This window comes from Scatophagus argus, chromosome 6 (genome assembly GCF_020382885.2).
Source record: "Scatophagus argus isolate fScaArg1 chromosome 6, fScaArg1.pri, whole genome shotgun sequence".
Taxonomy (NCBI): domain Eukaryota; kingdom Metazoa; phylum Chordata; class Actinopteri; family Scatophagidae; genus Scatophagus; species Scatophagus argus.
Window position 1 is genome coordinate 5,685,396 of NC_058498.1, and position 15,965 is coordinate 5,701,360.

The 15,965-nt window shown below is 42.1% G+C and overlaps 1 protein-coding gene across 6 annotated transcripts in view; it reads right to left on the minus strand.

Moving 5' to 3' along the window:
- The window catches only part of kank4 (KN motif and ankyrin repeat domains 4), a 70,712-nt gene that overhangs the window by 25,519 nt on the left and 29,228 nt on the right, over window positions 1–15,965 (minus strand). The window contains exon 1 of one of the 6 annotated variants that reach the window (XM_046391158.1): window positions 5,978–6,048. The exons of 4 other annotated variants lie outside the window; for them this stretch is intronic. The gene's annotated coding sequence lies outside the window, so the exon portion shown is untranslated. Of the gene's footprint in view, window positions 1–394; window positions 537–5,977; window positions 6,049–15,965 lie in introns of those variants that run through there. One more of the 6 variants, XM_046391161.1, reaches the window with a different exon arrangement.

A 15,965-nucleotide genomic window follows, 5' to 3' on the forward strand; every position in this document is an offset into this window, starting at 1 on the left:
TCTATTTTAATTTTAAGTGATGATATAAATTAAGGTTGCACTAACTGCCAAGCTTTTCAAATCATATATTCACACGCCAGCCAAACACACATGCACAGAAAATTACTGCTGACCCAACTTACCAAGAAGGGGAAAAGCATTAATCGAATGTCATGGGTCATTACATTGGAGTGCCTGTGTACTGAAGATTGAATTAGTCTGATATACTGACACAGAGCAGGCTTAGATAGAAGACAGGCTTGCAGGAAATAAGATTGGAGAGTGCGAGCAGGGGACAGGAGGTGGGCGGCTGGGAGAGAAGAAGAGGGTGAGAATGTGAAAAAGAGGCAGAGAGGGGAGTGGCAGCTGTTCATGCTCATATCTCAGACCTGCAGAGCTTTTCCGTTATGTTTACCTCTCTTCCAGTTCTCCTTCTGTGATCTTCTGTCTCCTACTCTGTCTCGTTTAAAAAAAAACGTACGCATGAATGCATTACAATCTCTTCTACACACACACACACACACAGGACACACACTTTACATCAGCTGCAGCTCAAGTGTTCATCAGCTATGTGAAAGCAGCAGCAGGGAACTGCAAGCTACAGCAGAGGAGAGAGAAACAGGCAGGACAGCAGCAGCAATAACACAGGTCCCAAGTCCTTATCACAACCCTGACATGGGAGCAGCTATCTCTGTTTACCCTTGTACTGCCCTGAGAATGAAGCCAGGACTGTCCAGCGTTAAATGCAAACTCTGGGCCTGAGATAGACATGAGCAAATTCAAGCAAGAGCACATGTGCAGACAAGCACAGGGCCTCGGATAAAGACGTATGTATGCAAATTAGCGAATACTTTGGTTAAATTCTGCAACACAGTCGTACAAAAGTGCAACTAAGCAGTAAAAGGTGGTATCTCACAGGGCACCACAGTCAAAGATTACCGTACTCTGCAACCTCAAAGGTACACTATGAACATTTAGAGCCCTTTAAAGACATTTTTAAGTTTAAAGTTAACAGAATTCAGAAAAAATCTTGTAGTGATTATAGCTTTTTCTACCTTTTAGCTGCTGCATTACTCCTACACTTGGTTGTCAGGATTTAAAAGCTTTCACTAAGCAGGTTTGTTCAAAGCTGAAGAGTTACTGTTGAAAGCCAATCAGGAGCTCTTTGACTGTTCTGTCTGCCTTTACACAGCTACCACAGAGTGGATGACTTTTAGGTACTTTGGTACTGGGTTATTCTTTTTATTTGCTTGTTTGCTTGTTTATTGATTCTGCCTTTGTGTTACTCTGGTCACTTGCTATGACTGTGACTGCATTTGAACGGGAGAAAAGAAAAAAATAATAATAACAAACAATCGGTATGTACAATTCTGGTGTGGATGGATGGATAACAAGGACTTGTGCCGCCTGTGAACACCTGCTCAAAGTCACACAATTCAAAGAGCAGTCGGGTCTGGACTTCAGGTCTTTAAAGTGAAACCACACAGTATTGCTCTGACAAATAAATGAGTTTTTGCAGCTGCAGACACATGAGCATAAGCAGTAGCTTATGGTAGCTACTGTTGGCTAATGTCCTTACAGACTCCTTTCTACTTGTGACTGTAACACTGTTTTTGCATTTAACATGAGCCATCATTCAGCAAAAGTCTCTCTCAAAATAAATTTAATATGTCACATTACAAAAGCTACATTTTGTACTCATCTGCGTCCCATTACAAAGACATTCCCTTTGATTCAAGTGTGAGTGCAGGACACAGCTGATGGTGCAATTAGTTCAGTCTAGTGAGTTGCAGGTGTGGATGACAATTTTACATAATGACACACTACAGGATGGAGATGCTCCAGAGCAACGAGCTGAGAAAATTGAGGAAATTCACTGACGAGACCACTGGGAACAGGAACGTTTTTGATTGCTGAACCAGAGTAAATGAAGGACGATGTTCACATCCACATCGTGAACACAAAACTAGAAGACATTTATCTGAAATCTCAGTGCTTAGTCTGTGTGTGTGCTCCACAGGAACAGATCAATCCCTCTGCTCTACAGGAGCTATTTCAGAACAGTCTGGCCCACCCTATTCCAGTCAGAGATTATTAGCTATGTATAGTACATTAAAAACAATACTGACGACTGGCGTACATCTTCTGGGCCAACTTGCCTTTAATCTTCTTCACTTCAGTCCATCCAGACCTCTGGTTTTCAGTCCTGATGCAGTATGATCTAAACTAGTCCAGTATGAGACTGTCCATATACAGAAGGGGCCAGATTGTTCCCTTTGTGACACACAACATCTGGCTCTAAACCCCAGAGAGAAAATGACAGACAAAACTTCTGTCTATGAGCTTCATCAAACAATAGCAAAATCATCCTGCAGAGTTGTGGTGTGTAGGCTACTGTTTTATTATAGATCAGTTCAAAGTGCTTTCCTTCTGTAAGGAACTGCAAATTAAGATTATGAATTGTGATGGACATTTTAATAGAGGAGCCGCCTGTGAATGGAACATGAATTTCATTGTTACTAGTGAGAAAATGTGGTCTTTTAAAGTATAAAAACATGAGGGAAAAAAGAAGCTAAAAAGCTTGTTAGCTCCAATTGTCTGCTGGTTATCAGCGATTTGTAGAGTCCTAAAGAGACAAGGAAAGTGTCCCTGTGTGGAGAAAATCTGGTATTGCTGCCTTAGTTTAGCTTACATTAAACAATATGTTCTGTCTCTGACTGCTAAATTGAAATTATTTTCTCTCTAAGCTCAGGGCAAACAACAGAAATAAATGCTTATACAGTAAAACAAAGAAACCAAAAGGCGCAAACTGATGGCTTTTAAGCCTATCTTTCTATTATTCAGTTGCAAGTTTTCTTCGCTTCCACATAAGGAAATTAGTTGGGAGGAAATCAAACACTACAGAGCCCCAGGATTCCACTAACATTCAGGAAGACAACTAAGAATGTGCAGAATGCATGTGGAGGATGACCTTCAAAGTATTTTTCTGTTCAACTTGGAATGTTTAAACATCACTGTGTTGCTTTGCAACATGTGATCTGTACATTGAAAGAAATGTAAAGCTGGAGGACGTCTTCTGCATGCACCTGATCCCCTGATTTCCACTGACTGACTGTTCAGTGAGAGCGTGAGTGTAACACTAGTAATCTAGAAAGTGTTAGAGAAGCGAGTGCAGGACCCCTTGCTGGTTGTTATTTACCAAAAGTTGTCAAATTTGGCTTCGAACAAGAGCCCACAAAGTTGTGAAGGAAGAAGGAGAAAAACTACAGGTATGCATGACATGAATTATGTCAGACTTTTCACACTCACCCCAAGCACAAGCACGTGGACTGTATGTGCAGACTGCAGACGTCTGTCTCTATGCAAACACTGAAATGTTGAGTCATGTTTACAACAGGCCTTCACATGTCACCAGCACAGTCACTTTACACCGTGATGCTCAACCTTTCAGCAAGACTGTGCTGGACATTGAACATCACTCAGATTCACACCACAGTACAGAGCTGCAGCTTAAAAAGAGCTTAAAAAGTGAGACTCCTCTGGAATCTTGCAATGCATGAAAAGGCATAGCATGTCAGGTCAACAACCAGACAGAGCTGCAAGTTTGGTTTGCCATTCTGCAACAAATGCTAAAGGTTTCTGTTGTGGGTTTCAGTTTAAATCTCATTTTCTCCCTTTTTGGTTAAATGAATCTGCTGGGTGAACAGACATTCAGCTCAGTCTCACTGCTGTCACCTCTTTCTGTGATCATTTATTCTGTATTTCAATATGCTGTAGCTGAATACACACTGAAAGTGCTCCCATTCAGAGTATGCATCCTTCTCTTACTGTGCAAGAGTATAAAACACTGATTTAACTACGGTTCGCAAGTAGCGCTTGCTAACCTAGATGGTAATTCAGACTTGAACAGTATGATGAGCTATTTTCTGATACAGAATGAGTGACCACAGGATGCAAGCTGGAAGTAATCTCTCCGTCCACACTGTGGGATTTTAAATTTGCCAAAAATGGTAGAAAACAGAGTGAATGGAAGTCAAAAAATCTGCATTAGTGTGGACTTGACCTTAGCATTACCAACCCTGTCCTTCTTGTGTCTCATCTGTCAAAGAACAGATAACCCTTCAGCCGTGCCCTCCTTGCAACTGTTTTCTTATCAGTCTATCGCTTGATGTCTTTATCCCTCCAAAAAGAGAATCCACCTTCCTTTTTCAGATGGTTCTCCTCACGTCTTAAGCCGGGCTCAGACTACAGGTGTTTTAAACTCCTAACAGACTTTAAAATCAGATTGTGTCATGCACATAAGGAGGAATTTCATTACTGACCAAGGTCTCTTCCAATTGTAGGGAAGGGATAGAGTAGTCTGAGCCCAGGGAGAGGAGCAACTGCCTGCTTTCATTAATGATAAAGGAGGTGACACACCATCTATTATTCATAGGAGCACACAGCCAACCCCATCTATCGGGAGCTACGTTAGCATTATGGCAACTTACACTCGCCATCGCTAATTAGCATCTGACTATTCCAACGTCAACATTAGCAGATGTTAAAGGGGATCGAAAAGGATGGTGACAAGAGATAAAATGAACAGAGACAGGGTGGGAGGCAGAGTGGGAGGTGGCAGGAGGATTGGCAGACAGAGGAGAATGTGGTTTATGGAAAGTGGTGGGGAAAAAAAAACAGGAAGGGGCAGAGGCAGACACGCAGACAGGGATTGCAGGAATGAAGGAAAAAGCAAAAGGAAGGAGAGATGTGACACAGGGCAGAGGAAGGAGAAGGTATGCTGTACATTGCCATAGAGGAGTAGATCACTTACAGCACTGCCATGTCACATTACATCCCCTTCCACTCACTCTGACAGGTAAAAACAACTCGCACACACGCACAAACACCAAACATGTATAAAATATTCAAAGCAAGTTTTAGCTGATGTGTTAACAAGCTCTCACAGAAACATGGGTTATAAATAAATTTGGGTCCCCTTGCTCATTAATTACTGCTTTCTACTGACACAGCCAAAACAGAGGAGACAGACGCTCGCATGCAATCAGGAAATTCGAACAAGGTCAGGCAAACATGAAATAAGACGCTGTTGTGCATGCAAGTACACATAAACATGCAAACACAATTTATTCCTCCCCACGCATTCACACACCTCCTGGTTATAAAAAGCCAGCCTGACACCAACTGAGTGTGAAGCCAGGAAGGCGACGGCGGTGCAGCAGGCTGCAGAGCAGGCAGGGATGACTCTGGGAAGAAATCAGCACCTATAAATTCACACTCTACTGATCTTAGCATGATGACAGCCTTCCAGCTCAGCATCTGCTTACACACACAGCCACACACACACACACACATACCATATAGAACACGGATCACACATATGTCACACAAATTCATATCGCCTAGGAAAAAGGAGTTGGCTGTTTGCTAGTAGTTCAGTGCTCATTTCACTGTGTTGCATGTGTGTGTGTTGTGTGTGTGAATGGATGAATATGGATGAATGCATGCATGTGTGTTGCCTGCTTGTTGGCCTGCCCACTTACTCCTCCCGCATTGTGTCAGCTGCCAAAACTGTGTGAGGAGCGCTAACATTCTGCGAACAGAAAAACATCCCACTGCCCCCCCACCCCCACCACCACCACCACTCTCACACACATGTACACACATATTTCTACAAACACATACACAATCTTTATTCCTCCTTTTCACACGCTTTCTCACACATCCCCAGCAGAAACATGTGACCCGTGTACCACCCTGCAGAAATAGACTCGGAAAGAATGGGTGAGAAAAAAATGAGAGGTGAGGTGTAGCAGATTACAGAAGAGAAAATGAGCAATGTGAGATAAACAAAATGGAATTATGGCAGATGACAGCAGCAAATTAAGAAAGCAACTGGCTTGTGAGAGAGAAAACAGTCAAAGAAATAAAATGAGCAGAGGACACAAGTAAACAAGACAAAAATGGGAGGATTCTTATTGGGTGGTTTGCTTCTCACCTGCCATGCAGCTCCTTTCACCTCCTGTCCTTTCTGTTTCTGTGAGTGCTAGTGACCCTGTCTGTTTTAACCTCAGCAATGAAAGAAAGAAAAAAAATGAGGGAGGAAGGGTGGGAGAGGGGTGGGAGAGGGGTGGAGGCGTTGGCAGAGATGGTGCTGAGGGGTGGAGGGAAGACAAGAGAAGAGAGGAGAAGGGGAGCTGGCTGGTCTCTCAGTACGACAGATTAACCAGCCTGCCCACTGCATCCAAGTAGCCCAGAAAAAATAACACTATGGAGTATATACACACAAAAACATCAAGCCTCTCCATGTGTTGATAGTGCAGCAACTTTAAGTGTGTGTAAATGTGAGTGTGTTTGTGACTAAAGATTTCTTAAAGTGCAAACAACCACAAGGGAGATACGAAGCAGAGCAGTCCTGTGTGTGTTTGTGTGTATGCAAACTTTTTGTGTACGTTTCCTTGTTCATTCAAGCATACACCGCTTTGTGCACGCATGTGTGTTTCTGAGGTGTGTGTGTGTGTGTGTTCGGCCTGCGGCACAAGGCCTGCCCTACAGTGAACTCCCACTATGCACCAGCCTAATTATTACTGGAGGACTTTAAGTCAACCCCTGCCGCGCTGCCACAGGGCCACATGATTCCTGCTTTGACCAGGTTGAGCTCCACATGGGATCAAAAATAAAAGAAACATCAGACTCGCCTTGCTGATGTACTGTCTCTGAAATCTAACGAGTAAGCCCCCCATCCATACCCCCCCAGTTAGCTCTGCCCATCTCAGTAACAGAAAGCAGTCTAATGAGTAAACCCTGGCTAGCCAAGATGGCTCTGTAGTGTAAATGAGGTAAATAATTAACGTCCTTTAAATAGGCTAACTGCCCAGGCTAATGGTTCTTATCTCTTATCTCGCTCCTGCACGATCCCTCAGACCACCAATGCTAATTCCCCTCTTGAACATCGCGTAGAACACATTTTAAAAGCAAACATCTACCTTAAAGCAGCCCAACTGAAAGCACACTACATCTGTAAAACACAGCCTCTACACTCTGGCTTGATGTGCAACGTGAGTGCACGGACATATCGAGCACATGAAATATTTATATGAATATGTGGCATAGGTGCAGCAATGCCAAGCCTCTGAATCAAATCAGTCTGCACAGATGTTTCCTGGGGTTTATTCAAGAAGGGAGGGAGAAAAGTTGACACCCACACTGCTGATAGTCTAACTGCTAATTTGTGCTTTGACTGTATCATAAATCACTGTTAACGCTGATGATGGAGTTTTTCTTTTGTAATTGCTAAAAATGTCTAAGGGAAGCAAAACACGTGATGAAGTCTTTGAGTGAGTGGGAGAGACAAACTGTAATGCTGATGAGCTCGGGTTTAAGAGGGTCATTTGTGATTATGAACAGCTACTAGAACAGAAATAGAAAAGATAAGCTAGTGCATGTTGAATGAACCTGGTTGGTCCATTGACTCTTTTAAATTAAAGTAGGATTGGACAGTTGCTGAACTGCTGAACCAATTTGCAAGCTGGAGTTGGCTCACTTTGCCTGTGCGACCACCTAACGTTAGCTTGCTCATCAGACAGGATCAGGCTAAGGAGAAGGACCCCAGTCAAAGAGCCGACTCTTTTAAGTGGCTATTAATATGAGATCCTTCTTTCTTAACCCAACTTCTTATTAATTCCCTCGGTTCGACAAGTATATTTGGTCATAATTTTAGAACAAAGGACATTCCAGTATGCTTGCTTGCTCATGTTTTGTATTTTACAACTGATAACATAAGACATGATTTTCTTTTACTTGCACAGAGAACATAAACTGAGACAATGTTCACATCTTCGACACTAAATCCTCCTCTCTCCCTACAGGTCCAGCACACTGCATGGAATCAGCTCACATCCTTTCATCTAAAGCAGCGGACTGAAAGAGGGTGCAATGCGGCCTAGAGGGTTAAGCTTCCCTCTTGCCGATCACATGAACCGTCTCCTGTCAGGAGGAATCAGATCCCACCTCAGACCCCTAGGACTTGTAGAGTCTCACCCCTCTCTCGTCTTTTCCCTGTGTGTCGAAGTTAGACATAGTCTGTCCGTCTCGCTTGCTCTTATGCTGAAAGAAATGAATGCAATGCCAAAATGGTCTGCACTGAAACAACAGCAATGGTTGGGAAGTTGACAAGTGAGGATAACAGGGAGGATGAAATCAAATAATAATGCAGGGTATTAGACTGACCCTCTCGGTCATGGTGAAGGGATTCCCGTGACCACATGATTCACCCAAGGGAACGGTCCCAAGAGGCAAAAAGGTTGAGTGAGGCTTAAAAACTAGATTGTCTTTTAATATGAGAACAATAGTTTAAATATGGGAATAACAACTCACATTTCCAGACAATCTTTTCTGAAGGCATGCGTAAGTGTTGCGCTGTAATTGTGTAAAGAATAATGAAATTATTCAAACGAAAAATGTACAGCCATCTACGGTGTCACAGTCCAATTTTTTGTTGATCCTTCCAGCTCCACTGTACATGGACCATGTTGCTCAGTAATAACGCCACCTGATCACTTCCATCATAATTACTACAGCTGCTGGAGGGCTTTTCACTTTAAAGTTAACGTGTTATTTTGGAGTATTTGCTGAAACAACTGAATCTGTTTTTCTTGGGGAGGACAGTCCTTTTCCTCCCCACGTGGCCTCACAAGAAAAGGTGTAAGAGTACGGCTTGAGGACAGTCAGATGGCTGCTGAAGGCTGAGACCTTGGTGGACTGAACCCTGGCTCCAAAGAGCTCCACGTCTGAAATAGAACTTTAATTCTAGCAGGCCAACATTCCTGCGTGGTACATACACAGTATGTTACAAAGTGTATTGTTGTGTATCAGCAGTCTCCTCGCACCAGCGTGGGCAAAAACACACAGTTAAAATGTTAAAATAACAACATGCATCATTATGCAAACGTCTGGCACCCCAGGATTCTGCAAATGTATGTGTCTGAATGTGTCTGGCTGTGCGCTCAAGTGTGAAAGCCTAAAAATGTTTTAACTGCTGCACTTCACAGCTCATAAACATAAACTTCAGCATAACAGCTCATAGGCAGAGTGTTTGTCCAACCGTGGGAGTTATAAAGAAACACTCAAAATGACGCAAAATAAAGTTATTACTAATATGTAGCATGTGATTATAATAAATGATGAGCACAGCAGGCACTGTAGTCATCACTCACTATAAGTCTGATTAATTCTTCAAATCACCTCAAATCAGGTTACATTGTCAGATATTTTGCAAATGATCTCAGTTCTGGGAATATCTCATTTTTCATTGTACTGAAAGGAATACACTCCTGATAATCATTTTAAATGCCTGTTGTGTCCGCTAACATAATTTTACAGTTTTGGAACACTGGTAGCTTGTGACTTCTGCCAAGTCTTACAACACGCAATTATGTGTGTGAGTATATTATGTGTGTATGTGTCTGAGTGGGTGCAAGTGCGAAAATATAAAAACTGCTTTTATTGGCAAAACTCACAGTTCTCAAATAACATCAGATCTAACAGCTTGAAGCCTTCTGGGGGGAAAAAAAGTTTTCCTTCCTCTCAGAGTAAAATAAATACACAAAAGCAAAAAAGGTATAAAATGTAATTAACTCATAAATGTCAAATTTTCACTTGGATACCTTTTAGCCTGATGGATGGATCCCTTTAAGGAGCACATCCAGACATGGAACTTATTCTGATTTGCATATTTATTCTGAACCAACACGACACTAATATTCTCTTCAAAATCATTATAAAGCAATGAGAGCTGCAACTGTAGTCATGTTTTCAGACAAAGTTGAAAGTCATGTTTTAAAATATAAAAGGTGAGCTGAAAAAGCTGTGAACTGATAAATCATGTGTGTGTGTGTGTGTGTTTTAGCAATGTACAGCATGATGATCCAAATTCAGAGACATATCTTTTTGGAAACTTCTTCATCCACTTCCAGTAAAATGTATTTATTCATAACTGACACCATGTTTTGCTTGGGGATACGTAGCGTTTCAGTTCATTTTTGTTTGGAAATACATGTATGGTTAGGCTTGCCAGTTTTTCATGGTTTTAGAGTGTTCCTCGTTTATCAAGCAAAAGCACTATATACATTTTTAACAGAGATGCTTTTTAAGATTTACAATATTTAGCAAATATGTTGGCTTGCTACATCTGTCAAGCTGATTTCAATTTATACTGGTATCATTTTTGAAATGTTTGAAATGGATCTGTTGTGTGTATGTATAATGGAAGCCATAAATCAGTGTTCGCATACACACACAGTATCAACTATCTCCTCTTGGAAGTACAAAATTCCAGCTGAAGACCATATATAGCCTACACTAATCCCGCAGCACTGACAGGCGATATCATTGGCCATCACCCCTGACAAAAAGAATGTGGTGCATTTTTTCCTCATTGCTCTGTTTTCTCATTCCTTCAAGGGAGATGCATACGCAGACAAAGAGACAAGTATACACCTTGACGAGGTGCTGCCTGCACATACTCCTCTGAATAAACATCCTGTCTCGGGTCATGTTTCATGTCTAGGTGAGTGTGGGTTACTCTGTGTGTCCCATAGTGGGGATGGAGGAAGCGGTAACATCCCACGGCATTGTCACTAAAGAGGATACAAAGGATTGCAAAGAGGCTGTAAGTGGTAAGCTGTAGGGCCTGCTCGGTCGATACGTGTGCGTCTGTGGCAAACACGTTACTGGAGGTTCGCTAACGATGTTGCATGACAAACATGCCCTTCAGAGGAGAGATGACTTGAGCTTTAAAGCGAGACTATGTGATGTTTTTAGATAAGAAATATACATAATAAATTTGTAGTTTGACACGGTTGTGGTGGGTGGTGCTTAGGCAGTGGTCAGCACTGTGGTCTCACAGCAAGAGGGTTGTAGGTTCAAATCCCAGTCTGGGTCCTTGTGTACAGAGTTCACATGTTCTTCCTGTGCCCGTGTGGGTTTTCTCTGGGTACTCCTGCCACAGTCCCCAAAAACATGCACATTAGGTTAACTGGCTACTCCCGTTCCCGTCTCTCGCCTGATGTCAGCCGGGATAGGATCCAGCCCCGCCACGACCCTGATGGATAAGCGGTATAGATGGATGGATACTGTTGAATAACTTACATTACTGATTGTGCTCACTGAATTGATCTACTTTTAAATCATGTTTTAGCTTAACTTATCCATGATTATCTTCTAACTGTCACTTGTAGCCATTGGCTGAACATCTGCCATATCGCCTTTTGTCACAGTTCAGATTAAATAAATCAAATACAAGTAATACTTTTCTGAATTAGGAGAAATGTTGCCTCTCTATGAGGCCCCTTAAATTACCAAGTATCAGAGTTTTGGTGCATTTGCGTTAGAAATGGCAGCTGACTGAGTTAAGCTTTTCTGTTTCGTGTCACATTCGTGGTGCTCCCACCTCTGATATTTGTGTGGGATGTCCTTGTGGCCCAGTGCTTTGGGATGCTGGCTGTGTAATTGAAAGGTTCCTGGTTCCTGGCTGGGGTTATTTGTTTCATGTGAGAAAGGCAGCCCTCCAACCCACCATGTTCACATCTTGAGCATGTTAATTAGCACAACACATAAAGTCCACCTGAGTCATAAATTGTCAACAGGTGTCAACAACCACGAACTAATAAACCACGTAACCCAGGCAGGCCACAACAGGGGCCTTGTATCTCCCAGAAATCAATATAGAAAATTGTGTGCTCAAGTGGAAATGACCTGTTATGCGGTGAGCTGTGTGTGTGTGTGTGTGTGTGTGTGTGTGTGCATGAGAAACACGTGACCTTAGTGATAAAGTTCTAATGTCTGTTTCTGATTCTCCATCTCTTTCTTGACCCTACATGTACAGTAGGGGCAGTAACTGTGTAAATGTGCAGGCTGACAGAGAGGCCTAATGACTGCGAGGAGCTAAGGCCTCCTTATCGGCTCACAAGAAAAGCAGCTTGGAAGGACAACAGTGAAAGAGACAGTGGACACAATAAAGACAGAGAGACATAATTCTGGTTTTGGCTGCATTCCTCCTCTGTATGCTTCTCTTGTTTATTCTTACGCAGTCTGACTTACCCAGATGCTTTCCTTTGTGTTTCATAATGTCATATTTCTCTGTTTGTCCTGTCATTTCAGACTCCCTTCAGAGTCACAATAACCCACAAATTCTGCTAAACATGACAGTGTGTCATTCTAACTGCCACAGAGCGAATTGTTTTGAAAGAGGAGCAGGAGGGAAATGCATCTGTGCTATAGCTAATAGTGTGCATAACAACAGCTTTGGTGCTTCCCCACTGTGTTCAAAACATAAACAAGAGCTGAGCTCCAAGAAACTGCAATACAGTAGCAAACTACAGCCAGGCACTCAAAATAATTTGCTTTTGGGAAAGGAGTTTGTGAGTCTAGAAGCACTGAAGGCCTGCCTTTAAGTGAATATGATAGATTATGTGGATTTCCATTCATTTTATGACTTTTTTCATTTGAGTCAATAAACCATAAAACAACTCAGTCGATTTTATTCCTTGTTGGTTCAGTGCACTTGATGGAGATGAAAATGTGCATCGGCCGTCAGAAATTTAATCTGGGCAGTTTCTGAGTTTGCATGTTTTCCTTCAGGTATGAACCTTGCATCCGAAACTCAGCTTTCATTGATTTTTGGAGGAAGCACATTACCAGTGGCTGATGGCAGGAGTTGAACTTCAGCCTTAGGATTTTATTGTCTTTCTTCCTTCTTAAATATGACCTGTTTTTATTTATCAGCCAGTGTTGCTCAATCCACAATTTAAATTTTTCTGAGCTGGTGATCTGGTTTGACAGATGGAGACAAACTGTAGAAACAAAAAGAATGCAGAAGAAAAAGATTTAAAGAAAGACAGAGGACAAGAAGCACAGACAGAGTTTTATCATTAAGAGTGGGTGACGCATGGCTTAGCAATAACCTGATTGTGGCTTTGGTCTGCTCTCTCCCACAGACAGCCTCTTCCTGTAGGGCTAACCTCTGCTGACCTGTGGGGGCGAGCAACAAAACAGACTACAGGCTGGCTACTAATATCACTAATAATCACTACAGCCAAGAAACCACAGCTAGAAAGCAAGAAGGCAGTGGAACAAAGTACCAAGATAGTAATCACGGGTCTGTTATTTTACTGTCTTTGCCGAAGCACAGAGCATCTCGTATTTCTCTCTTTGTTGTCATATCTTCCTGTGTTTATTCCTGACCATGAATCAGCCCTGAAGCCACTGGAGCCTAAACAATGACCAGAGCAGACGGCCAAGTGCGTCTCACCCTGCAGTCTATATGGTGAGAACTGTAAGCTTTGCACGTAAACAAATGCAGTGATATACAGGCAACAATGTGAAACTGCGCCCTTATAGTGAAGATCAAAACAGCCCTGCTGGAGACGTCACCACATGATGACAGTATAACTCAGACAAAAAACAACAAAGCTGACTATGGACCCTATTTATATGATCTATAGCTCATGGTCACGCAAGTCCACAGTGCATTTCGGGCATGTCTAACTCCCTTTTGCTATGAACGGCACATAACAGAGACGAAAAGTAAGGCACAAGGCACAAAAGGGTTGTATTTAGTCAATTGATTAATCTATTTTGGACGTAACATGAATTTAACCGGTTAAAATAACAACTCCCATTCCCTGGGAGCATCTTAGAGCCAGATGCGCCTGACATGTTGCAATTTAAACAGTAGTTTTAACAGTATAAAACACTTAAAATAACACGTATGGTACTCCCTGACCAATAGTAATAATGGATACAATAACATCAAAGAAAATTCTTTTCAAATCATAAAAAAAAGGGAAATAAAGACAAAGGTGCTGTGTTAAGCCCAAATGGGAGGGTCGAGTTGTTTCATGTTGCCTGCTGGGTTTCCTTTACTTTTGTTCAACTATTTCCAGACACATCTGAGCTCAGTCTGTGCCACACTGTACAAGAGGAAAAGAGTAGGGTTGACCTGAAGGCCGGCTGGGCTCTCCCAGCACAGGCTGTTTGTTGAGTCTGACGGGAAGCTACATGGGGTCGCAACCTTGTCTGAACAATTCCCAGGAATCTCCTCTTACATAAATGAAAATCAGCATCATCAGAATCAGAATTCCTTTATTTATCCCCGAGGGGAAATTCTTCTTTCTTACAGACATTGCGATGAGAAAGTCAAATGAAAATGAGGGTGGAAATGATGTGTTGTGGGCTCAGAGGTGTGTTACTGCTAAAAGGGTTCAATCTACTCAGTTGGTCTTCATTCTGGAAGAGTAATGTATTATATGTGACAAAATTAGGTACAACAACAAAATCTTACGATAACCGCACAGAAATCAGATGTGAGCTCTTATCAAAGAGTAAAGGCGCTCAAAGATCACAGAGCAAAAGCATAATTTCATACAATATGTACTTATCTCGCAGTGTGCATTACTCCTACTCTGGACCACTGAGCACTGCTCACACAAAGCAGAGCCATCTTTATCTGCCCTAAGGGTGCCCTTTGTGTGAGTGCAATGTTTTCTCAAGATAGCATGTACACAAGTCTTTATAATTCAAACAAAATGCTTGAATTTTCAAAAATTGGGGCCACATGTTAGTAATGGCTTTGGGGATTTGCATAATTGCTGATAACAATGGAAATAATTTCTTTGGGTAAATAAACTTTCTTTCTTTTGTGGGAACTGGTTTTTGGTCTTGATCCAGTTACGTGCAAACAAAATTAATGTGGACTGAGACTTTTTTGCTCCTACTCAGTGTTTTTATTGTCAGGAGGAGAGAAGATATTTTCAGGAACGATGGGGAAAATCTGCAGAAAAGAAGAAGGTCATGTCAAAGGAGGCAGAGCTGGTGACTCAGCTTGCTGAGCTTCTACCATGTGCTTGTGAAATCAAGGGTTCAAGTTTGGCTCACAGCCCTTTTCTGGTGTCACACTCACTCTCTTATCTTTCCTGACACTCTCCATGGTTGCCTGTTTTAAAAAGCGAGGGTGTCAAATTAATCTAGAAGATGAAGTGCAACCAAAGGGGAGAGGTTTGTTTATTGGCATTGTAGAGAAACAGCAGCCTATGCCTATAAAAAACCGAGTCATTCTTGAACCCTTTCATTTCTTCAGCCTCTTCCTCTCTCTCACCACCTGTATTTCTTTATGTGCTTTTCTCCTCTTTTTCCATTATCTGTCCCACCACACTAGGAAGCACACTAAATACAGCTGAAGTGCTGCCGGCAGAGGGGCTGCACAAAGAGCAGAAGCAGGATATTGGACAGGCATGAGGAACGAGGCCCGCCGGGTTCACTGCAATAGATGTGGTGATGACAGTGATGCTGATTGGACGATCTTTATGTGTGGAGCTATTCCAGTGCTGCAAAAAGAGAAATGGGTGGGGAAGAAGGAGCATCAGAGGGAAGAAAGTGTAAAATAAAGAGAGTAAGAGGGTAGTGGAGGTAAGAGCATCTAGGACAGGATGAAAAAAAACCCCAAAAGGATCCAGGATTACATGGCAGCTGAAGCACAGAAAGAAAAAGGGGAAACACAATGGAGCTGAGGACTCCAAAATGCAGGGGCTATTGTTGCTTATTAACAGTGTTGTATAATCCACTTTTCTTTAACCATTTCTTTGAATAAACTGCTAGACAAAATAGGACCGATTCATAGACAACAAAGAGGAAAAATAAGACAAAACTGACTATTTCATTTGCAACCAAGCACGTTTGCTAACTTTCTCTGAGACTCTTTCATCCTGTCAGTAAGTCAGGATTGAGTGAAACTGTGTACAGTCCTGTGAACAAAATGTTAGGAGTGAGTAAAGCCAGTAGTAAAAGCGTTACCCAAAAAGTCTTGTCATCCTCTGACTTTTAATTGAGAGTCAAAGCTATAGTGGATTTCTGACAGCAACAATATCTCCCACTTGGCAAAAATAAGTGTCACAGTATAGATAAGTCACAGGCAATATGGCTAATCCATA